At 45.6% G+C, this 24,810-nt stretch overlaps 1 protein-coding gene across 4 annotated transcripts in view; it reads left to right on the forward strand.

The window, feature by feature from the left end:
- Positions 1-24,810, forward strand: part of GABRA3 (gamma-aminobutyric acid type A receptor subunit alpha3) — a 487,939-nt gene that overhangs the window by 174,801 nt on the left and 288,328 nt on the right. The gene's annotated exons all lie outside the window — the stretch shown is intronic.

A 24,810-nucleotide genomic window follows, 5' to 3' on the forward strand; every position in this document is an offset into this window, starting at 1 on the left:
TCTTCTCTTTTCCCTACAGCTTAGGGTTTGCCCCGGGTGTATAGGTTTAGGCACGAGCCCCTAATGGTGGATATGCACATGGGCACAGTAGTTTAGGGAAAACTTTTAGGGATCGCTAGGAGGTGACCCTTTTCTCCCAGGCTTTTGGGCCTAGTCATTTGTTCTGTTTGTTCTCCTGTGTTTGGTTATTTCCCCGCTCACCTACCTATTGTGACATTATAACCCGCCAAAAAACTGTAATTTCCCTGCTGTTTGCGAATCGGATGCCTTGGTTGATCGCATGCAGGGATTATTGCTGAAGTTTGCTGATCTCCACAGTTCTGTTTTACAGTGTCAGAATGCTCTGGCGTCTGGCGCCATTGGAGGAAATCAGGTCTGCTTAGAGCCTAAAGTTGCTCTCCCTGATAGTGTCACGGATGGTGTACAGGAAACAAGATAATACAATACAAACAATGACTTACTGGACCCACAACTAAGGAACAAAAGGGAGACCCCTGCAATCGACCTGCCGCTCTCCCTTATTGCTCAGCCTATGCGACCACCCCAAAGGTGGATGGGCGCATATCCACGTACCTCGGCTATCTTAGACCTGAAGGCCCTACAATAGTGAGGGGACACGACCACCGGCTCCCTACACAGACACGGAGGGAGTCAGGGTCACCTGGATCCAGAAAACAGAAAATCATAAATACATAAACAGAACTTATCTTGCAGAACTGGGAGCTAGGAACAGCATGCATGCACACACACTCCAGGAAGTTGTATCAGCCGCACACTACTGCCTTATGGGGAGGAATTTAAAGGGAGGTAATCAGTCTGACTGCATGACAGCTGAGATAGACTAACGAGGTGAGGAACAGAAACCAAAACAGAGAAACTCAAGGAGGAGGATCTGGACGGCTCCTGTCAGAGCTTCTCAACTGTCTGGTTGTGACAGATAGGTTCTCAGGGGGTGTTGATGACTTTATTCAGTTCAGGGAGTCCTGCAGGTTGTATTTTCACCTGTGGCTGATTTCATCTGGTTACGAGAATCAAAGAGTGGGGATCATTATATCTCTGCTCAAAGGGGATGCGCAGACCTGGACTTTTTCTCTGACGACCGGTTCACCATCCCTCCAGTCGGTGGATTCATTTTTCAGAGCCTTAGGCTTGATTTATGATGACCCAGACCTGGTCTCTATGGCTGAATCTAAGCTGCACAGTTTGTTACAGGGAGAACTTACTGCAGAGTCATATTGTGCAGAATTTAGAAGATGGGCAACTGACTCGGGGTGGAATGATCCTGCACTCCGGAGTCAGTTTTGCCAGGGGCTATCTGAGAGCTTTTCATGAGTATCCCGATTCATTGGTGACGGCCATGTCTTTGGCAGTGCGGCTTGATAGACGTCTTAGAGAGAGGTATAAGATTCCTCTTGAGCGGGGGGGGGAGGTTCTGTAAGAAAGTGGATGCCATGGTGGCGCTAGACTCAGGAAATTTTAATTTTGTGGTATTTGTTGACAGTGGTGCGGGGGTAAACCTTATTGATTTTCATTTCCTCCAAAATCTTGGTTTTAGAACTAGCACATTAGATAAAGAGATATCGGTGTTTGCAATTCATTCCACCCCTCTCTCACAAAAGAGCCTTACTCATATCGTTCATGACATTCAGTTTAAGGTGGGTGATTCACATGTTGAGTTAATTTATTGTTTTGTTATGAAGGGCTTGCCTGCTCTGATGGTTCTAGGTTTAGCATTGTTGATAAAGCATAACCCTACTATTGACTGGCAAACAAGACAAATCAGTAGCTGGAGTGAATTTTGTACGGACAACTGTCTTTGTGCTTCTATCTCAGGGGTGTCAACTACGGCCCTACCTCAGTTTCTCTCTGATTTTGTGGACGTATTCTCGGAGGGTGGAGATCAGGAGTTGCCCCCCCAATCGAGAATTTGATTGTCCGGTCAATCTCATCCCTGGAGCTAAACTGCCAAAATCTCGGCTATAGAACCTTTCCCAACCAGAAAGAGAAGCTATGCGGAAGTACATTGCCGAGAGTTTGGCAAAGGGACATATTAGGCCATCTAAGTCCCCTGTGGCCGCCGGCTTCTTTTTGTAAAAAAGAAAGACAGATCACTTAGACCGTGTTTAGATTACCGGGAATTGATTCTCATTACGGTCCGTGATCCGTATCCCCTTCCTTTGATTTCTGATCTATTTGATCAAATTGTCGGAGTCAAGGTGTTCTCCAAGTTGTATTTAAGAGGAGCTTATAATCTGATCAGAATTAAGGAAGGAGATGAGTGGAAAATAGCCTTCAATACTCACAAAGGTCATTTTGAGAATCTTGTCATGCCCTTTGGTTTAACTAATGCGCCAGTGGTCTTTCAGCGATTTATCAATGATATTTTCCATCATTTAGTGGGAAGGTTCATTGTTATTTACCTTGATGATATACTAATTTACTCACCCGATTTGGAGACCCATCAGGATCACGTGAGACAGGTGTTGTCGATCCTTCGGGAGAATAAATTGTATGCAAAATTGGAAAAATGTGTATTTGCTGTCCAGGAACTACCATTTTTGGGAAAAATGCTTTCTGACTCTGGCTTTCGTATGGACCCCGAAAAGGTCCGGGCGGTAATAAATGGGACCAGCCTGAGAATCAGAAAGCTCTGATGTGGTTTTTGGGTTTTACCAATTACTACAGAAAATTCATCTTGAATTATTCCACCATTGTAAAACCTTTGACAGATATGACTAAAAAAGGCGCCGACATCTCTGTCTGGTCGTATGAGGCATTACAGGCCTTTTTTGCTATTAAGAAATGTTTTGCATCTGCTCCCATTCTGATGCAACCTGATGTGTCTCAACCGTTCGTCATGGAGGTTGATGCATCAGAAGTGAGGGTCGGAGCAGTTCTGTCGCAGGGTTCTTCCTCTAGCAAATGGCGTCCGTGTGCTTTTTTTTCCAAGAAACTCTCGGCCGCTGAAAGAAATTATGATGTAGGAGATAGAGAATTACTGGCCATCAAATTGGCCTTTGAGTAGAATTAAGCGAACCCGAACTGTAAAGTTCGGGTTCGTACCGAACTTTAGGTTTTTCGGCACCCGGACCTGAACATTTACGTAAAAGTTCGGGTTCGGTGTTCGGCGCTTTCTTGGAGCTTTTTGAAAGGCTGCACAGCAGCCAATCAACAAGCGTCATACTACTTGCCCCAAAAGGCCATCACAGCCATGCCTACTATTGGCATGGCTGTGATTGGCCAACTGCAGCATGTGACCCAGCCTCTATTTAAGCTGGAGTCACGTAGCGCCGCCCGTCACTCTGCTCGGATTAGTGTAGGGAGAGGCTGCAGCTGCTTTGAGGGAGAGATCAGAGAGAAATCTTATGAAGAACTGCTTTTTTACTCAGCGATCTACAGCAAATGAGTTTTGTGGGTGCAGTGCACAATTTTTTTAAGCCTGCCCTGAGCCAACTACTGCTAAAAACGAACTTTTTTTTACTTCAGTTTGTCAATGTCAATACATAGCCATTTTATGTAACGATAGTGCACCAGCACAGGATATCTGCATGTCTGCAAGTCCAGAAATACTGCTTTTTGCTTACTGGGGTGGAAAAAAAAACATCTGTTTCATATGGTGCACATCTAGGATTAGACGTGCATAAGTGAGTGTCACATTTAGCCCAGAAATACAGCTTTTTGCTTACTGGGGTGAAAAAAAAACATCTGTTTCATATAGTGCACATCTAGGATTAGACGTGCATAAGTGAGTGTCACATTTAGGCCAGAAATACAGCTTTTTGCTTACTGGGGTGAAAAAAAACCATCTGTTTCATATAGTGCACATCTAGGATTAGACGTGCATAAGTGAGTGTCACATTTAGGCCAGAAATACTGCTTTTTGCTTACTGGGGTGGAAAAAAAAACATCTGTTTCATATGGTGCACATCTAGGATTAGACGTGCATAAGTGAGTGTCACATTTAGCCCAGAAATACAGCTTTTTGCTTACTGGGGTGAAAAAAAAACATCTGTTTCATATAGTGCACATCTAGGATTAGACGTGCATAAGTGAGTGTCACATTTAGGCCAGAAATACAGCTTTTTGCTTACTGGGGTGAAAAAACCCTTGGATATACTGCACATCTGGGATTAGACGTGCATAAGTGACTGTGAAATTTAGGCCACAAATACGGCTTTCTCATACTGGGGCATACTGGGGTGAAAAAAAAACATCTGTTTCATATAGTGCACATCTAGGATTATAGGTGCATAAGTGAGTGTCACATTTAGGCCAGAAATACAGCTTTTTGCTTACTGGGGTGAAAAAACCCTCTGATATACTTCACATCTGGGATTAGACGTGCATAAGTGACTGTGAAATTTAGGCCACAAATACGGCTTTCTCATACTGGGGCATACTGGGGTGAAAAAAAAACATCTATTTCATATAGTGCACATCTAGGATTAGACGTGCATAGACGTGCATAAGTGAGTGTCAGATTTAGGCCAGAAATACAGCTTTTTGCTTACTGGGGTGAAAAAAAAACATCTGTTTCATATGGTGCACATCTAGGATTAGACGTGCATAAGTGAGTGTCACATTTAGCCCAGAAATACAGCTTTGTGCTTACTGGGGTGAAAAAAAAACATCTGTTGTCATGACTGCTATCCCAGCAGCAGTCGTGTCGCACCAGACGGAGGGGAAGGGGGACTCTTGTCTACGGATGGGAAGTAGAACGGCCACCCCTGACTAACCCTAAGCTGGCACCTGTCTGCCCTGATACCCTAGACGGGGTGTGAACCCGTGCAGCGAGCAGGATGCCTAAACCCTCAGTCACCCTAACAAGACTAGACTGGGGAAAGGCCGATGGGAGCATTAGTCACCATCACTCACATCTAGGAGAACAACAGGGGAAGACAGCAACAAACAAACAATCAACAGCAGAGATAGACTTATCCAGTCACGAGCAGAGAAGGCGATCCCAAACACGACAGTCCACGCCGGACAAGAGCTCCACAGCAACATCGTCAAACGATCTCCTTCAAAGGTCAGAATAGCACTGGAAGTAAAGACTATATCTGGCAATGACTGCAAGTGAAACTGAAACTAATATAGTATCTGGGAGTGGCAGACAGGACTCACCTGAGAAGGATGCCTACAAACTCCCAGTCAGGACAAAAAGGTTCACAAGGCAAAACCCGGATGACATACCCTGAACCACGGAGCAAACTCACAAGCTATCGCGAGTAGCAAGTCGCTGCGACCTTCTCCTCCCAGACCTGTCTGGATCAGTCACAGTCGTGACAGTACCCCCCTTTCTACGAGGGGCCCCCGGACCCTCAAGAGCTATGGGAGCTATGAAAAGCCCAAATGAGTCTGTCCGCTTTTATCTCTGATGCTGGAACCCACATTCTCTCTTCGGAACCATAACCTTTCCAGTGCACCAGGTACTGAAGAGAGCGGCGAACATATCGTGAATCAACAATCTTTTCTACCTGAAACTCAAGACTGCCATCAACAACCACCGGTGGAGGCGGTAGTGGCAATGGTTCAGGAGGTTCTACATATCTCTTAAGCAGAGACCTGTGGAAGACATTATGGATCCTTAGAGTCTGAGGTAGCTCCAGACGAAAAGCCACCGGGTTAATGATCTTAATTACCCTATAAGGACCAATAAATCTCGGACCTAATTTCCACGAGGGAACCTTCAACTTGATATTTCTGGTAGACAACCACACCAAGTCATTCACCCCAAGGTCCGGACCTTCAGAGCGCTTCCTATCAGCCACACGTTGGTACCTACCACCAATTCTCTTCAAACTTTCTTGCACACTCTGCCACACTAAAGAAAGTGAAGACGCAAATCGTTCCTCCTTGGGAATCCCAGACGGCCCCCCCTCACTAAACGTACAAAACGGAGGATGGAAACCATACGCACCAAAAAATGGTGACTTATCGGTAGATTCTTGACGACGATTATTAATGGCAAACTCGGCTAACGGTAAATAAGATGACCATTCCTCCTGATTTTCGGAAACAAAGCATCTCAAATATGTCTCTAGGTTTTGATTGGTACGTTCAGTCTGACCGTTGGACTGTGGATAGAAAGATGAAGAAAACGACAGATGAACCCCTAAACGAGAACAAAAAGCTTTCCAAAATTTAGAAACAAATTGGGTACCACGATCCGAAACAATATCGGAAGGGACCCCGTGAAGCTTCACGATGTGGTCAATAAAAACCTGAGCCAGTGTGTTAGCATTAGGCAATGCGGCAAGAGCAATAAAGTGCACCATTTTACTGAATCTGTCAACAACTACAAGAATAACAGTCTTCCCCGCTGATACTGGTAGATCCGTAATGAAATCCATTGATAGGTGCGTCCAAGGCCTGTTGGGGATGGCCAGAGGTAAAAGACGCCCTGCCGGACGAGTATGATCTACCTTAGAACAAGCACAGGTAGCACTTGCTGACACAAAATTCAACACCTCCTGGAGCCACTTAGGCCACCAGAACCGACGAGACACTAACTCAGAGGTTGCCCTACTACCTGGGTGTCCTGCCAGTGTGGAGTTATGGTGTTCTTTTAGTATCTCCAGGCGTAAATTTTCTGGCACAAACAGTTTACCCGAGGGGCAGGAGGCCGGGGCGTCCCCCTGAGCTTCCAACACCCTCCCCTCCAAACCTGAGTGTAATGCAGAGACCACCACCCCCTTTTGCAAAATGGGCTCTGGTACATCAACATCACCCCCTCCAGGGAAACTTCGGGACAATGCATCCGCCTTAGTATTTTTTGCCCCCGGGCGATAGGTTATTACAAAATTAAACCTAGTAAAAAATAACGACCACCGAGCCTGTCTAGGGGTGAGATGTTTAGCAGACTCCAGATATAATAAGTTTTTGTGATCAGTAATCACCGTGACGGGATGAACCGCCCCCTCCAAAAAATGACGCCACTCCTCAAAAGCCAACTTAATAGCCAAAAGTTCCCTGTTGCCAATATCATAGTTCCTTTCTGCAGTAGACAATTTCTTTGAAAAGAAAGCACACGGACGCCATTCACCAGGGGACGGGCCCTGAGATAGTACCGCTCCCACCCCCACCTCTGATGCATCAACCTCTACAATAAAAGGAAGCGAGACATCTGGCTGTACGAGAATAGGGGCCGAGGTGAATCTCTCCTTCAGAGATGCAAAGGCAGTTTTGGATGCATGTGACCATTTGGAAAAATCGGATCCCTTTCGGGTCATGTCCGTCAGTGGTTTGACCACCAAGGAATAGTTCTTTATAAACTTTCTATAAAAATTGGCAAACCCCAGGAAGCGTTGCAATGCCTTCAGGTTCTCAGGCAGATCCCAGTCCATAATCGCCCAGACTTTCTCTGGATCCATGCGGAAACCTGAATCTGACAACACATACCCCAGAAATGGCAGTTCTTTTACGGCGAACACACATTTCTCTAATTTAGCAAACAATTTGTTGGCCCTTAATATCTGCAGCACTTGTCTCACATGGATCTTATGTGTATCCAGATCCGGGGAATAGACCAGGATGTCATCAAGATATATCACAACAAATCTCCTGATAAGGTGACTAAAAATATCGTTGACAAAATGTTGGAACACCGCAGGCGCATTAGTAAGACCAAACGGCATGACCAGATTTTCATAATGCCCTTCCGGAGTATTAAAAGCCGTTTTCCACTCATCCCCCTCTTTGATGCGAACCAGGTTATAGGCTCCTCTGAGATCCATTTTGGAGAACCATTTAGCACCAGCAACCTGATTAAAGAGGTCGGGAATGAGAGGAAGAGGATAGGGATCTCGGATAGTTATCCGGTTTAATTCCCGGAAATCCAGGCAAGGACGCAGGCCCCCATCTTTCTTTTTAACAAAAAAGAACCCTGCAGCCACGGGTGAAGAAGAGGGTCTGATGTATCCTTTAGCCAAACTCTCCGAAATATAATCTTGCATAGCCTTCCTCTCCGGGCCGGAAAGATTGTATAACCGGGTTTTAGGTAGTTTTGCCCCAGGTAATAGATTAATCAGGCAATCATATGGACGATGAGGTGGTAACCCCTGACAGAAAATCTGAAAGAAAGGCAGGTAAAGATGTTACAGAGAGTGTAGAGCACCTACTACTCAAGCAGTTGTCCTTACAATGTTCACTCCACTCCACAATCTCCCCGGCCTGCCAATCCACCACTGGATTGTGAGTCACCAGCCAGGGAAGCCCCAATACCATAGGAGCCGGAAGACCGTCCAGGACATAACAAGAGATATGCTCTTTATGGAGGTCCCCTACCTGCAGATGGATATTATGGATGATCTGAGTTAACTCTTTCTGAGTAAGAGGGGAGGAGTCGATGGCAAAAACAGGAATAGTTCTGCGTACCGGTTCCAGAGTAAAACCCAGAGCCTGAGCAAACCGTGAATCCACCAAGTTGACCCCCGCCCCACTGTCCAAAAAGACGGAACAGATCTCAGTCTTATTGCCCGCCTCAACGGTAGCGGACAACAAAAACTGAGACATGCGTATGGAGGAAACGAATACGCCCAGACTGTTTTCCTCCGCACAATCTGGGGACTCTAGTTTTCCGGCGGCTCCTTTGTTTGTGGTCTCTTGGGTTCTGAGGGACAAACCTTTACAAAATGACCCCTCCCCCCACAACGAATACAAACCTCTGACCTACGGCGGAACTTAGGAGGATTTACCCGTCTAGTGGCGCCCCCTATTTGCATTGGTTCGACTGGATCATAACAAACCGATCCCTGCCCTATAGAGGCCTCCGTAAAATTTAATAGTCTCTCCCTGAGTCGTCTGTCGATTCTTATGGACAGAGACATAGCAGCCTCAAGAGACCCAGGGACCTCGTATACTGCCAGCGCGTCAGACAACCCCTGGCAGAACTTTTTCAGAATTTTTCAGACAACCCCTGGCAGAACTGACTCCTAAGGGCCGAGTCGTTCCATAACGTATCAGTAGCCCACCTACGGAATTCGGAACAATATAGTTCAGCAGACCGGTTCTCTTGCCGAAGTCTACGTAGCTTAGACTCAGCCAGTGAGACCCTGTCCGGGTCATCATATACGAGACCCAGGGCTTCAAAAAACTCCTCCACTGATCGTAAGGCCGGAGAATCTGATGGTAGGGAGAAAGCCCAAGCCTGCGGATCTCCTTGCAGGAGAGAAATTACAATGCCCACCCGTTGTTCCTCACCGCCGGAGGATCTAGGGCGTAACCTGAAGAACAATTTGCAAGCTTCTCTGAAGGTTACAAATTGGTCTCTCCCTCCTGAGAACCTATCAGGTAAAGCCACTTTTGGCTCAGGAGTACCTTGGTTTCCCGTAGCAACGGTGGAACCCAAGGATTGCTGATGCTGCTGCAGCACTGTTGCTTTTAATCCTGCCACTTCAAGGGATAACCCCTGTAATTGTTTCGCCAAAACCGTAACCGGATCCATAGTGGAACAGAAAAAATACAAAGCAAAACAGCAAGCAAAAAAAAAAAAAAGAAATGTCACTTTTTTTTTTTTTAACCCCTTAAGGACATAGGACGTACCGGTACGCCCTATATCCCGAGTCCTTAAGGACCAAGGATGTACCGGTACGTCCTGACTTAAAATCTGTATTCCGGCGCCCCAGGGGTTAATCGGAGCGGGATTTCGGCTGAAATCATTCAGCCGGCATCCCGTAACAATGCAGGGGGGTCATTTGACCCCCCCGTATCGGCGATCGCAGCAAACCGCAGGTCAATTCAGACCTGCGGTTTGCTGTGCTTTTTGCAGTTTCTGATCCCCGCGGGCCCTGACCGCGGGGATCAGAAACTTTTGAGTGCCTAAAATCAATATTTTTCACCCCCCCCTGCACCCCTGCATGATTTGATGCCGGCGGGGGGGGGTGTCGCAGGCGGTGGGGGCGTTGCGGGAGGCGGGCGGTGCGGCAGGCGGGATCGAGATCCCCCGCCCGCCTCCCCATGAATGATCGTTGGCGTCTAGTGGGTATACCAGGGTGCCAGCACATTGCTGGCACCCTGGTATAAACGGCTGACATCTGTGAAGATGTCAGCCGTTTAACCCTTTCCATACCGCGGTCCGTACGGACCGCTGTATGGAAAAAGTTAACTGTCATCGGTCAGAGAGCTCCCTCCCTCTCCATCGGGGGGCTGCTGTGCCTTTGCAGCCCCCCGATGTAGAGGGAGAGAGCCCCCAGAAAGCCCCCCTCAGCCCTGTGCTTACCCTTCCCCGTCTGCGAAGTTCTGAGCAGACGGGGAAGGTTCCCATGGCAACAGGACGCCTGCTCAGGCGTCCTGCTGTCCATGGTGCTGAACAGATCTGTGCTAAAAGCATAGATCTGTTCAGTGTAAGTAAAATACAGTACAGAACAATATATATTGTTCTGTACTGTATTATACAGACATCAGACCCACTGGATCTTCAAGAACCAAGTGGGTCTGGGTCACAAAAATGTAAAAAAAAGTGAAAAAAGTTAAGATAAAAAAAAAAAAACATTTATCACTGAATAAAAATTAAAAAAATAAAATACACTACACATATTAGGTATCGCCGCGTCCGTAACGACCTGATCTATAAAACGGTCATGTTACTTTCCCCGCACGGTGAACGCCATAAAAATAAAAAAATAAAAACTATGAGAAAATTGAAATTTTGCCCACCTTACTTCCCAAAAAAGGTAATAAAAGTGATCAAAAAAGTTGCATGTACGCCAAAATAGTACCAATCAAACCATCATCTCATCCCGCAAAAAATGAGACCCTACTCAAGATAATCGCCCAAAAACTGAAAAAACTATGGCTCTTAGACTATGGAAACACTAAAACATGATTTTTTTGGTTTCAAAAATGAAATCATTGTGTAAAACTTACATAAATAAAAAAAAAGTATACATATTGGGTATCGCCGCGTCCGTATAGACCGGCTCTATAAAAATATCACATGACCTAACCCCTCAGGTGACCACCGTAAAAAAATAAAAACAAAAACGGTGTAAAAAAAGCCATTTTTTGCCATCTTACGTCACAAAAAGTGTAATAGCGAGCGATCAAAAAGTCATATGCACCCCAAAATAGTGCCAATCAAACCGTCATCTCATCCCGCAAAAAATGAGACCCTACTCAAGATAATCGCCCAAAAACTGAAAAAACTATGGCTCTTAGACTATGGAGACACTAAAACATTTTTTTGGTTTTAAAAATGAAGTTATTGTATAAAACTTACATAAATAAAAAAAATAGTATACATATTAGGTATCGCCGCGTCCGTGACAACCTGCTCTATAAAACTACCACATGAAAAAAACCTGTCAGATGAATGTTGTAAATAACAAAAAAAAAAAACGTGCCAAAAAAGCTATTTCTTGTTACCTTGCTGCACAAAAAGTGTAATATAGAGCAACCAAAAATCATATGTACCCTAAACTAGTACCAACAAAACTGCCACCCTATCCCGTAGTTTCTAAAATGGAGTCACTTTTTTTGGAGTTTCTACTCTAGGGGTGCATCAGGGGGGCTTCAAATGGGACATGGTGTCAAAAAACCAGTCCAGCAAAATCTGCCTTCCAAAAACCGTATGGCATTCCTTTCCTTCTGCGCCCTGCCGTGTGCCCGTACAGCGGTTTACGACCACATATGGGGTGTTTCTGTAAACTACAGAATCAGGGCCATAAATAATGAGTTTTGTTTGGCTGTTAACCCTTGCTTTGTAACTGGAAAAAAAATATTAAAATGGAAAATCTGCCAAAAATGTGAAATTTTGAAATTGTGTCTCTATTTTCCATTAAATCTTGTGCAATACCTAAAGGGTTAACAAAGTTTGTAAAATCAGTTTTGAATAGCTTGAGGGGTGTAGTTTCTTAGATGGGGTCACTTTTATGGAATTTCTAATCTAGGGGTGCATCAGGGGGCTTCAAATGGGACATGGTGTCAAAAAAAACAGTCCAGCAAAACCTGCCTTCCAAAAACCAAACCGCGCACCTTTCACTCTACGCCCTACTGTGTGGCCGTACAGTAGTTTACGGCCACATATGGGGTGTTTCTGTAAACAGCAGAGTCAGGGCAATAAAGATACAGTCTTGTTTGGCTGTTAACCCTTGCTTTGTTAGTGGAAAAAATGGGTTAAAATTGAAAATTAGGCAAAAAAATGAAATTCTCAAATTTCATCCCCATTTGCCAATAACTCTTGTGCAACACCTAAAGGGTTAACGACGTATGTAAAATCAGTTTTGAATACCTTGAGGGGTGTAGTTTCTTAGATGGGGTCACTTTTAGGGAGTTTCTACTCTAGGGGTGCATCAGGGGGGTTCAAATGGGACATGGTGTCAAAAAACCAGTCCATAAAAATCAGCCTTCCAAAAACCAAACGGCGCACCTTTCACTCTACGCCCCGCTGTGTGGCCGTACAGTAGTTTACGGCCACATATTGGGTGTTTCTGTAAACGGCAGAGTCAGGGCAATAAAGATACAGTCTTGTTTGGCTGTTAACCCTTGCTTTGTTAGTAGAAAAAATGGGTTAAAATTAAAAATTAGACAAAAAAATGAAATTCTCAAATTTCCTCCCCATTTGCCAATAACTCTTGTGCAACACCTAAAGGGTTAACAATGTATGCAAAATCAGTTTTGAATACCTTGAGGGGTGTAGTTTCTTATTTGGGGTCATTTTTGGGTGGTTTCTATTATGTAAGCCTCGCAAAGTGACTTCAGACCTGAACTGGTCCCTAAAAATTGAGTTTTTGTAAATTTCAGAAAAATTTCAAGATTTGCTTCTAAACTTCTAAGCCTTGTAACATCCCCAAAAAATAAAATATCAATCCCAAAACAATTCAAACATGAAGTAGACATATGGGGAATGTAAAGTCATCACAATTTTTTGGGGTATTACTATGTATTACAGAAGTAGAGAAACTGAAACTTTGAAATTTGCAAATTTTTCCAAATTTTTGGTAAATTAGGTATTTTTTTGTGCAAAAAAAATATTTTTTTTTACTTCATTTTACCAGTGTCATGAAGTACAATATGTGACGAAAAAACAATCTCAGAACCGCCTGGATAAGTCAAAGCGTTTTAAAGTTATGAGCACTTAAAGTGACACTGGTCAGATTTGCAAAAAATGGCCTGGTCCTTAAGGTGAAAATGAGCCCGGTCCTTAAGGGGTTAAAAGGCCAGATATACTGTCACGACTGCTATCCCAGCAACAGTCGTGTCACACCAGACGGAGGGGAAGGGGGACCCTTATCTACGTATGGGAAGTAGAACGGCCACCCCTGACTAACCCTAAGCTGGCACCTGTCTGCCCTGATACCCTAGACGGGGTGTGAACCCGTGCGGCGAGCAGTATGCCTAAACCCTCAGTCACCCTAACAAGACTAGACTGGGGAAAGGCCGATGGGAGCACTAGTCACCATCACTCACGTCTAGGAAAACAACAGGAGAAGACAGCAACAAACAAACAATCAACAGCAGAGATAGACTTATCCAGTCACGAGCAGAGAAGGCGATCCCAAACACGACAGTCCACGCCGGACAAGAGCTCCACAGCAACACCGTCAAACGATCTCCTTCAAAGGTCAGAATAGCACTGGAAGTAAAGACTATATCTGGCAATGACTGCAATTGAAAATGAAACTAATATAATATCTGGGAGTGGCAGACAGGACTCACCTGAGAAGGATGCCTACAAACTCCCAGTCAGTACAAAAAGGTTCACAAGGCAAAACCCGGATGACATACCCTGAACCACGGAGCAAACTCACAAGCTATCGCGAGTAGCAAGTCGCTGCGACCTTCTCCTCCCAGACCTGTCTGGATCAGTCACAGTTGTGACATCTGTTTCATATAGTGCACATCTAGGATTAGACATGCATAAGTGAGTGTCACATTTAAGCCAGAAATACGGCTTTGTGCTTACTGTGAAATTTAGTCCACAAATACCGCTGTCATATAGAGTTTAAAAAAAAATATTTAGTGCAATACCCTACATCAGGGTATTTATTGGTGGTTAATTATTTTTAACAGACTTAACCACTTTTTACTTTGCTTTGTGAACGCTAACTATGAGGCAAACATCTAATAAGGGACACGGTCATGGTCGTGGTGGTGGTGGTGTTGGTGGAGCCTCTGGTGCAGGGAGAGGACTTGGCCGTTCTGCCACAGCTACACGTCCTACTGAACCTACTACCTCAGGTCCCAGTAGCCGCCAGAATCTACAGCGATATTTAGTCGGGCCTAATGCCGTTCTAAGGATGGTAAGGCCTGAGCAAGTACAGGCGCTAGTCAATTGGGTGGCCGACAGTGGATCCAGCACGTTCACATTATCTCCCACCCAGTCTTCTGCAGAAAGCGCACAGTGGCGCCTGAAACCCATGCCCATCAGTCTGTCACATCACCCCCGTGCATATCGGGGAACCTGTCTGAACCTCATGTCATGCAGCAGTCTCTTATGCTGTTTGAAGACTCTGCTGGCAGGGTTTCCCAAGGGCATCCACCTAGCCCTTCCCCAGGGGTGGAAGACATAGAATGCACTGACGCACAACCACTTATGTTTCCTGATGAGGACATGGGAATACCACCTCAGCACATCTCTGATGATGGCGAAACACAGGTGCCAACTGCGTCGTCTTTCTGCAGTGTGCAGACCGAAAAGGAGGTTAGGGAGGAAGACTGGGTGGAAGACAATGCAGGGGAAAATGAGGTCCTAGACCCCACATGGAATGAAGGTCGTGCCACTGACTTTCAGAGTTCGGAGGAAGAGGCAGTGGTGAGACCGAGCCAACAGCGTAGCAAAAGCGGGAGCAGGGTGCAAAAGCAGAGCAGCCGTCAGCAAAACAGTTCTCCTGCTACTGGCCACCGTCACCAGGGACCGAGCACACCAAAGGCAGCTTCAAGGCATGGCACTTCTTCACACAATGTTCTGATGACAAGACCCGAGTGGTTTGCACGCTGTGCCATCAGAGCCTGAAGCGAGGCATTAACGTTCTGAACCTTAGCACAACCTGCATGACCAGGCATCTACATGCGGACACGGTCTGCAGTGGAGTAAGCACCTTCAAAATCAAGAAAGGGCTCAGGCCCCTCCTGCTCCCTCTTTTGCTGCTGCCTCAGCCTCTTCCTCCGCCTCTGGAGGAACGTTGGCTCCTGCAAACAGAGGATGTGCCACCAACAACACCACCTCCGTCACCAAGCATCTCCACCATGTCACACGGAAGTGTTCAGCTCTACATCTCACAAACCTTTGATAGTAAGCGTAAATTCCCACCTAGCCACCCTCGATCCCTGGCCCTGAATGCCAGCATTTCTAAACTACTGGCCTTTGAAATGCTGTCATTCAGGCTGGTGGAGACGGACAGCTTCAAACAGCTCATGTCGCTTGCTGTCCCACAGTACGTCGTTCCCAGCCGCCACTACTTCTCCAGGAGAGCCGTGCCCTCCCTGCACAACCAAGTATCAGATAAAATCAAGTGTGCACTGCGCAACGCCATCTGTGGCAAGGTCCATCTAACCACAGATACGTGGACCAGTAAGCACGGCCAGGGACGCTATATCTCCCTAACTGCACACTGGGTAAATGTAGTGGCGTCTGGGCCCCAGGCGGAGAGCTGTTTGGCGCACGTCCTTCTGCCGCCAAGGATCGCAGGGCATCATTCTTTGCCTCCTGTTGCCTCCTCTTCCTACTCATCTTCCTCCTCCTCTTCTACCACCTGCTCATCCGGTCAGCGACAGACCTTCACCACCAACTTCAGCACAGCCAGGGGTAAACGTCAGCAGGCCATTCTGAAACTGATGTTTTTGGGGGACAGGCCCCACACCGCGCAGGAGTTGTTGTGGGGTATAGAACAACAGACCGACGACTGGATGCTGCCAGTGAGCCTCAAGCCCGGCCTGGTGGTGTGCGATAATGGGTGAAATCTCGTTGCAGCTCTGGCACTAGCCGGTTGACGCACATCCCTTACCTGGCGCATGTGCTGAATTTGGTGGTGCATAAATCTATTCACAACTACCCCGACATGTGAGCTGCTGCATAAAGTGCGGTCCGTTTGTGCACGCTTCCGGCGTTCTCATCCTGCCGCCGCTCGGCTGTCTGCTCTACAGCGTAAATTCGGCCTTCCCGCTCACCGCCTCATATGCGACGTGCCCACCAGGTGGAACTCCACCTTGCACATGCTGGAGAGACTGTGCGAGCAGCAGCAGGCAATAGTGGAGTTTCAGCTGCAGCACGCACGGGTGAGTCGCAGTGCGGAACAGCACCATTTCACCACCAATGACTGGGCCTCCATGCGAGACCTGTGTGCCCTGTTGCGCTGTTTCGAGTACTCCACCAACATGGCGATGACGTCGTTATCTGCGTTACAATACCACTTCTATGTCTCCTTGAGAAAACACTTACACTCAGTTCACACCTGAGCGTTTTACAGCGCGTACGATCGCGCTGTAAAACGCCCAACGCTCAAACAAGTACTTGAGCGTTTTTTTGGGCGTTTGTCGCGCGTTCCCGTACATAGACTTTCGGGAACGCGCGACAATGTGTGTTCGCTTGTCTCTGTATGCGCGCTTGTAAACGCCCGTACAATCGCGCATACAGAGCGCTCCTTTCAGAATGCTCTGGTGTGAACCCAGCGTTAGGGCGATAATGGAAGAGGGTGTGGCCCAGGACGAGGAGGAGGAAGAGGGGTCATCTCTAACACTTTCAGGCCAGTCTTTTAGAAGTGGCTCAGAAAGAGGATTTTTGCAACAGCAGAGGCCAGGTACAAATTTGGCCAGCCAGGGCCCACTACTGGAGGACGAGGAGGAGGAGGATGAGGAGGAGGAGGAGGATGGGGATGAAGCATGTTCTCAGCGGGGTGGCATCCAACGCAGCTCGGGACCATCACTGGTGCGTGGCTGGGGGGATACGGAGGACGCAGACGATATGCCTCCCACAGAGGACAGCTTGTCCTTACCTCTGGGCAGCCTGGCACACATGAGCGACTACATGCTGCAGTGCCTGCGCAACGACAGCAGAGTTGCCCACATTTTAACGTGTGCTGACTACTGGGTGGCCACCCTTCTGGATCCCCGTTACAAAGACAATGTGCCGTCCTTAATTCCCTCACTGGAGCGTGATCGGAAGATGCGCGACTACAGGCGCACACTGGTAGACGCGCTCCTGAGAGCATTCCCTACTGACGCCGGGGGACAAGTAAAAGCACAAGGCGAAGGCAGGGGAGGAGGAAGAGGTCGCCAACGCAGCTGTGTCAGCGCCAGCACCTCAGAAGGCAGGGTTAGCATGGCCCACATGTGGAAAAGCTTTGTCACCTCGCCGCAACAACCAGCCCCAACTGCTGATATGGAGCGTGTTAGCAGGAGGTAGCCTTTGAACAACATGGTGGAACAGTACCTGTGCACACGACTACACGTACTGACTGATGGTTCTGCCCCATTCAACTTCTGGGTCTCCAAATTGTCCACATGGCCAGAGCTTGCCCTGTATGCCTTGGAGGTGCTGGCCTGCCCTGCAGCCAGTGTACTCTCTGAACGTGTATTTAGCATGGCAGGAGGCGTCATTACAGACAGACGCAGCCGCCTGTCCACAGCCAACGTGGACAAGCTCACGTTCATTAAAATGAACCAGGCCTGGATCCCACAAGACTTGTCTGTACCTCAGCCTCAACCATCCATCCTTGTACTCAAGTGCACTTATTCCTTTTTTTTTTTATATGTCCCAATATTTTGGGGGATACCCCTATGTAAAAATGCTAAATAACACACATCTGTGTTGGCTACCTATTCCTCCTTCGCCGCCACTTCCACCTAGACCGCCACGTGAGCCTACACGGCCACATCCACCCATTCACCGCCTCCTCAACCTCTTCCTCCTACATCATTCCTAATTTTTTATTTTTTTAAGGTCCTTTTATGTTTTTTAAATTCAATTCCCTATCCACGTTTGTTTGCAGAGCATTTGCCATGCTCTTAAGCACATTTTGCTGCCTTTTGCAGCCATCTAGCTCTTTCCAGGGCTATTTTAGAGCCATTTTAGTGGCCAAAAGTTCGGGTCTCCATTGACTTCAAAGGGGTTCGGGGTCAAGTTCGGGTCCCGAACCCGATCTTTTTTTCAAGTTCGGCCGAACCTGCCGAACCCGAACATCCAGGTGTCCGATCAACTCTAATCCTGAATTATTTCACCATTGTCAAACCTTTGACAGATATGACTAGGAAGGTCGCTGACTTCTCTGTCTGGTCAGATGTGGCATTACAGGCTTTTTTCTGCTATTAAGAAATGTTTTGTTTCTGCTCCCGTTCTGATGCAACGTGATGTGTCTCAACCCTTCATTGTGGAGTTTGATGCGTCAGAAGTGGGAGTCGGAGCAGTATTGTCGCAGGGTCCCTCTTCTAGAAAATGGCGCCAGTGTACTTTTTTCTCCAAGAAACTCTCGGCCGCTGAATGAAATTATGATGTTGGGAATAGAGAGTTGTTGGCCATCAAATTGGCCTTTGAAGAGTGGTGTCATTGCCTAGAAGGGGCTACCCATCCGATCACGGTATTTACTGACCATAAGAATCTGGCTTACCTGCAATCTGCTAAGCGATTAAATCCTAGGCAGGCTACATGGTCATTGTTTTTTACCAGGTTCAATTTTGTGGTCACCTATCGCCCTGGGACTAAAAACGTCAAAGCCGATGCGTTGTCACGTAGCTTTCCGGGGGGAAGAGATTCGGAGGATCCCGTTCCGATTTTGGCTGATGGGGTGGTGGTTTCCGCTCTTTACCCCGAGCTGGAGACGGAAGTGTTGGGGGCTCAAGAGGAGGCACCTGATTCTTGTCCTCCAGGCAACTTGTTTGTTCCTTCTGAACTGATATACAAAGTGTTCAAGGAACATCATGATACTGTCCTTGCGGGACATTTTGGAAGTCGATCCACTGTAGATCTTATTTCCCAGAGATTCTGGTGGCCAGGGTTGCGTAAAAGTGTTGAGGGTTATGTAACAGCTTGTGAGACCTGTGTACGCGAGAAAGTGGCTCACACTCGGCCATCAGGATCTCTTCTTCTTTTGTCCATCCTATCTCGTCCTTGGACGCATTTGTCCATGGACTTCATTACTGATTTGCAGAGTTCCTCTAGGAAAACTGTGATTTTTGTGGTAGTGGACCGCTTCAGCAAGATGGCTCACTTTGTACCATTATCAGGTTTGCCCAATGCGAAAACTCTCGCTCAGGTTTTTATTGATAACATTGTGAAATTACATGGCATTCCCTCTGATGTGGTGTCTGATAGGGGGACGCAATTTGTTTCCAGGTTTTGGAGGGAGTTTTGTTCTCATCTGGGTATTGTTGTCTTTCTCTTCAGCTTTTCATCCTCACTCGAATGGTCAAACTGAGCGCACTAACCAAAACCTGGAGACCTATTTGAGGTGTTTTATCGCTGAGAATCAGGATTTGTGGTCCTGCGCTTGTCTTTAGCTCAGTTTGCCTTGAATAACCGTAGGCAGGAATCAACTGATAAGTCACCATTTTTTGGCGCATAAGGATTATCACCCTCAGTTTGTTACTTTTTCTGGGACCGAATCTTCTGGGATAACGGAAGAGGAGAGATTCTTTTCCTCTTTGTCATCCATCTGGCGGAAGATTCAAGTTAATAAAAAAAAAAATGGGTGAAAGATATAAACGGATGGCTGACAAGAGACGTATGACTGGTCCGGACCTGTGTGTGGGTGATTCGGTGTGGTTGTCCACTAAAAACATTAAGCTGAAGGTGTCCTCTTGGAAATTGGGTCCAAAATTTATTGGCCCTTACAAAATCTCGGCATTGTCAATCTGGTGGCGTTTCGTCTGGAACTTCCGCAGGCTTGGAAGATCCATAATGTGTTTCACAGGTCCTTGTTGAAGAAATATGTGGAACCTGCGGAACAATCTCCTTTGCCTCCTCCTCCTGTTTTGGTTGATGGTAATCTGGAGTTTCAGATCTCTAGAATTCTCAACTCAAGTATTCTTCAGGGTACACTTCAGTACCTGGTGCATTGGAGGGGATACGGTCCCGAGGAAAGAATGTGGGTTCCCGCTACTGATGTTAATACTAGCCGCCTTGTCAATACCCGGATAATGTTGGACCTGGTTGTCCGGAGGTCACCCGTAGAGGTACTGTCACGCCCTGCCCTGTGGTTATTCTGAAGAGATCTGTCAGAGTTGCTGCACGTGACTCCATCTGACAGTTTGTTTTGTTGTGGGTTTCAACTGAATCCCACCTCCTCCCAGGTGTTGTTCTTTAGGTAATTGGTGAGGCTATCTATTCCTCCCTCTCCCTATAGCCTTTGCGGGTTATAGTTCTGCCTTGTGTGAGCTCTGGAAGTTTGGTGGATCATCCGCTCCAACACATCTCTAGATAAGTCCTTTTCCCCTTTTCCTTCTGTGTCTGTTTTTACTAGGCCTCTAGGGTGACGCTAGCTCATTCGGTTGTTGAAGGAGCTGGGTGTCTCTTTCCCTCTTCCCTACAGCTGACGGTTTGGTTCAGTGTGTTATAGTCTTAGGTACGTGGGCATGTGCATATCTACCATCGAGATATGCACATGGGCATAGCAGCTTAGGGAAAGTGTTTGAGGGATTGCTTGGAGGTGACCTCTTTGTTCCCTAGCATTTGGGGCCTAGTCAGTTGTTTTGTTTGCCTTATCGTGTTCTGTTTCCTTCCCTTATCTTACCTAATGTGACAATGGTGTTATGAACTCCAAAATTTGGTTTTATGTCACTGACACAATTAACGAACTCTCCTATAACAGTAAGACAGATGCAAAGACGGTGTTTTGAACCCCAATTTTTTTTTTGTCACTGACACAATTAACAAACTGATGAACTCTCCTATAATAGTAAGACAGATGCAAAGGCTGTGTTATGAACCCCCAAAAATGGCCTTATGTCACTGACACAACTAAAAGATTGATCAACTTTCCTATTACAGTTACACGGATGCAACAGTGGACTTCAGGACCCCAAAAATGGTTTCCAACACAATTAACAGACTGATTACTTCTTCTATTACAGTAAAATGGATTAGTAGGCAGTGTTATGAACAACAAAAAATGGCAATATGTCACCCACACAATTAACAGACTGATTAAATTCCCTATTACAGTAAGACGGATGCAAAGGCAGTGTTATTAACCCAAATAAATTGCTTTATGTAACCGACACAATTAACAGACTGATTAAAGGGGTTGTCCAAGTTATTTTTTTTGTTCTTTCTATGTTCCTAACTGGGCAAATGTAACAGCTTTCCAATTAACTCACTTTATCTGCAGTGCCTGGTTTCTCAGATTTCACTGAGGGTCACATGACCTGTGATGTCAGCTTCTCTCCCTGCTCTAATAAAGTTTGTTTACAAGCCTGTAAACGAGACGTCACTGTGCTGGCCACGCCCCCCATCACTGTCGGCTGTCTGCTCTATCCTATGATTTTTAACCCCTTCAGCTGCACAGACTGGGTATTGGGTAGCTGCAGCAGTGACACTTCTGGGCACAGGAGCTGACAGACTACAGAGAGCATTGCACAAGAAGGTAGGGGGAAGATCCTGTGTGTATTAGCAGTGTCATTATACAGCTGGGACTTGTAGTTCTACACTTACAAGTTGCTGTTGATTCTCCCAGCACTCAGGGCACTTCTTGTATCCACTCCCTTAGCAGTGTCATTATACAGCTGGGACTTGTAGTCCTACACATACAACATGCTGCTGAGTCTCCCAGCAAGCAGACATGTCCCTCAGGGCAGCACTTGTATTCACTCCCTTTGCAGAGCAGGGGGAGGGGCAGAGATTGTTTTTATTGCATGTAAACAAAGGGCCAGAAAAGAACCAGGGAAATGAGGAAATATATATATATATTTTTGCATAAAACTTGCTTAGCTTAGTTATATATTGCTGCCCATCAGATTTTCAGTGCTATATTTTTTTTTCATAACTCAGACAGCCTCTTTAACTTTTCTATTACAGTAAGATAGATGCAAAGGTGGACGTGGGAAGCCCAAAAAATGGTTTCGTGTTACCAACACAAATAACAGACTGATTAACTCTCCTATTACAGTAAAACCGATTAATAGGCAGTGTTATAAACAACAAAAAATGGCAATATGTCACCCACACAATTATAGGAATATAAAAAAAAAAGAGGATTAAGGTACAATTGAAGTTTTCTGGTCTTGAAGGTGGACCAGGCAATACAAAAAGAGTACCTGACGTAGAGGCTCGCAGAGGCGCCAAGGGGTGGAGGTGAAATTTCAAATAAGTAGTGTATATAAAAGTTATGCTCGTTTTCAACTATAGAATAGGGTAGGCCGCACAAGTGCTTCGGTGGGTCAAGGGTGTCCTTGCCCACTGTGGAAAGATAGAGGTGGTGTAGAAAGGAAAAAAAAGAGAGGGAAGAACCCTTCACACCCGTTAAAAAGAAAAGGAAACACGTAATAGGCGCCTATTACGGGTTTCCTTTTCTTTTTAACGGGTGTGAAGGGTTCTTCCCTCTCTTTACCCACACAATTAACAGACTGATGAACTCTCCTATTACAGTAAGATAGGTGCAACAGTGGATTTTGGAACCCGAAAAATTTATTTATTTCACCGACACAATTAACAGACTTATGAACTCTCCTATTACTGTAAGAGGGATGCAAAGGTGGTGTTATGAACCATAAAAAATGGCTTTATGTCACCAACACAATTAACAGACTGCTGAACTCTCCTATTATAGAGAGACGGATGCAACAGTGGACTTTTTTACCTCAAAAAATGGTTTTATGTCACCGACACAATTAACAGACTGATTAACTCTTCTATTACAGTAAGTCGGATGTAAAGGCGGTGTTATGAATCCCCAAAAATAGATTTATGTCACTGACACAATCAACAGACTGATTAATTCTCCTATTACAGTAAGGGTCCATTCACACGTCCGTTGTTTCTTTCCTGATCTGTTCCATTTTTTGCGGAACAGATCTGGACCAGTTCTGTACCCATTCATTTTCAATGGGTCCTGAAAAAAAATCAGACATTGATCTGTCCGATTTTTTTCAGGACCCATTGAAAATGAATGGGTACAGAACTGGTCCAGATCTGTTCCGCAAAAAACGGAACAGATCAGGAAAGAAACAACGGACGTGTGAATGGACCCTTAGACGAATGCAACAGTGGGTTTTGGAGTCACAGAAAATGGCTTTATATTTCCAACACAATTAACAGGTCTGATTACCTTTCCTATTACAGTAAGATGGAGGCAAAGGCGGTGTTATGAACTTAAAAAAATGGCTTTATGTCATCGACACAATTAACAAGACTGATTAAATTTCCTATTACAGTAAGACTGATGAAAAGGCAGTGTTATGCACCCCCAAAAATTAGTTTTTGTCACCTACACAACTAACAGACTAATCAAATCTCCTATTACAGTAAGACGGATGCAAAGGTGGTGTTATGAACTTTAAAAAGTGGCTTTATGTCTATGACACAATTAACAGACTAATTAATTTTCCTGGACTCACAGATTGAACATAACCCTGTTCAAGGGACTATAATAGACTGTGGTCATAAAGGTAGGATTCACAGGAACACCACTTCTTCTAAAACATAACCTTTAATGATATACTCTTAAAAAGCCAATGCACCCTTATTACAAATGAAAAGAAAAAAAAGAAAATAATAATATTCAAAACCTCATGCGAGATAACTATTCCATTATCAGATAAATGCAGAAAGATTGGCAAACACGTAGTAGGCCTTGATTGGGGGCAATGTCCCTAGTTCTGGCCCTATTTCTGTCACCCTGCCTGCAAACGGAATAGCCGCCCCGATAGGGGCGATCCCGTGTCTCGGGCCTCCTGATAGCCTTTAGATGATCCTGACACGGGGAAAAAAATTCCAACTTTGTGGAATAGGGCCCTAGGTGAGGACCTAAACTAGTCTAAATATCAAAATAACAAACAAGTACCATGCCCCAGGTGGGGTGACAAGAACCACCCAATAAAGGATATAAAAATAGTAATAGTGCGACAGAATGGAAAGAAGTGTCCGTAAAATTTTTTCCTAATTGGTCCCACTCCCTACGCGTTTTGCCTAGTTGATAACCGGCTCCTCAGGGGACATACCAAACTAAAAGATCTCTATCACCAAAAATAGTCACCAGAACACATAAGAAATATAAAAATCAAAGGTTTTGATTTTTATGATAATTTTTTGATACCCAGATCATCAATAATGTCAGAGATGACCAATAGAATTCACTGCTGAATGTATTATAGCTATAGTTATAGTCCAAAAAGGTGTGTATATATATATATATATATATAGCAAATCGGTATTGCTTATAAGATAGATTAGTAGTCGCTGTTATGAGGGCTGACTACCACAATACACTACTAGATGGATTATAAGTACATTCAGGATTTGCAAATTTATATCACAAAGCCTAGGTCAAAAAGTAAGTTGCCTCACCAATGACCTCTCACTTATTCTGGATAACAATCACATGGCCTCAGAAGTAGTATAGATGTTATTAGACAAGACATTTAATACACCGATCCATAAGTATATAGTTGTCTTAATGTCAATTCAATGCTGACCATATAGCCATGAAAACCAATATGGGATTAGTCATCCCAGACCTGTATTGTACACACAATAAGCCAGTTCACAAGTATAACACACGATATGTGAAGAGGATGCTAGTGGAGCCAGCGATACTTGCGTGCCCAGGAAATGAAGAGGGAAGGAGGGGAGGGGGGGGGGGGGTCCCTTAGATGTCCTCTGATGTCAGATGGCAGTTGCTCTATCTACTTGACATCTCAGCCACAGTCTGCGCTCTGGGACAC

This window comes from Bufo bufo, chromosome 8, assembly GCF_905171765.1.
Source record: "Bufo bufo chromosome 8, aBufBuf1.1, whole genome shotgun sequence".
Taxonomy (NCBI): domain Eukaryota; kingdom Metazoa; phylum Chordata; class Amphibia; order Anura; family Bufonidae; genus Bufo; species Bufo bufo.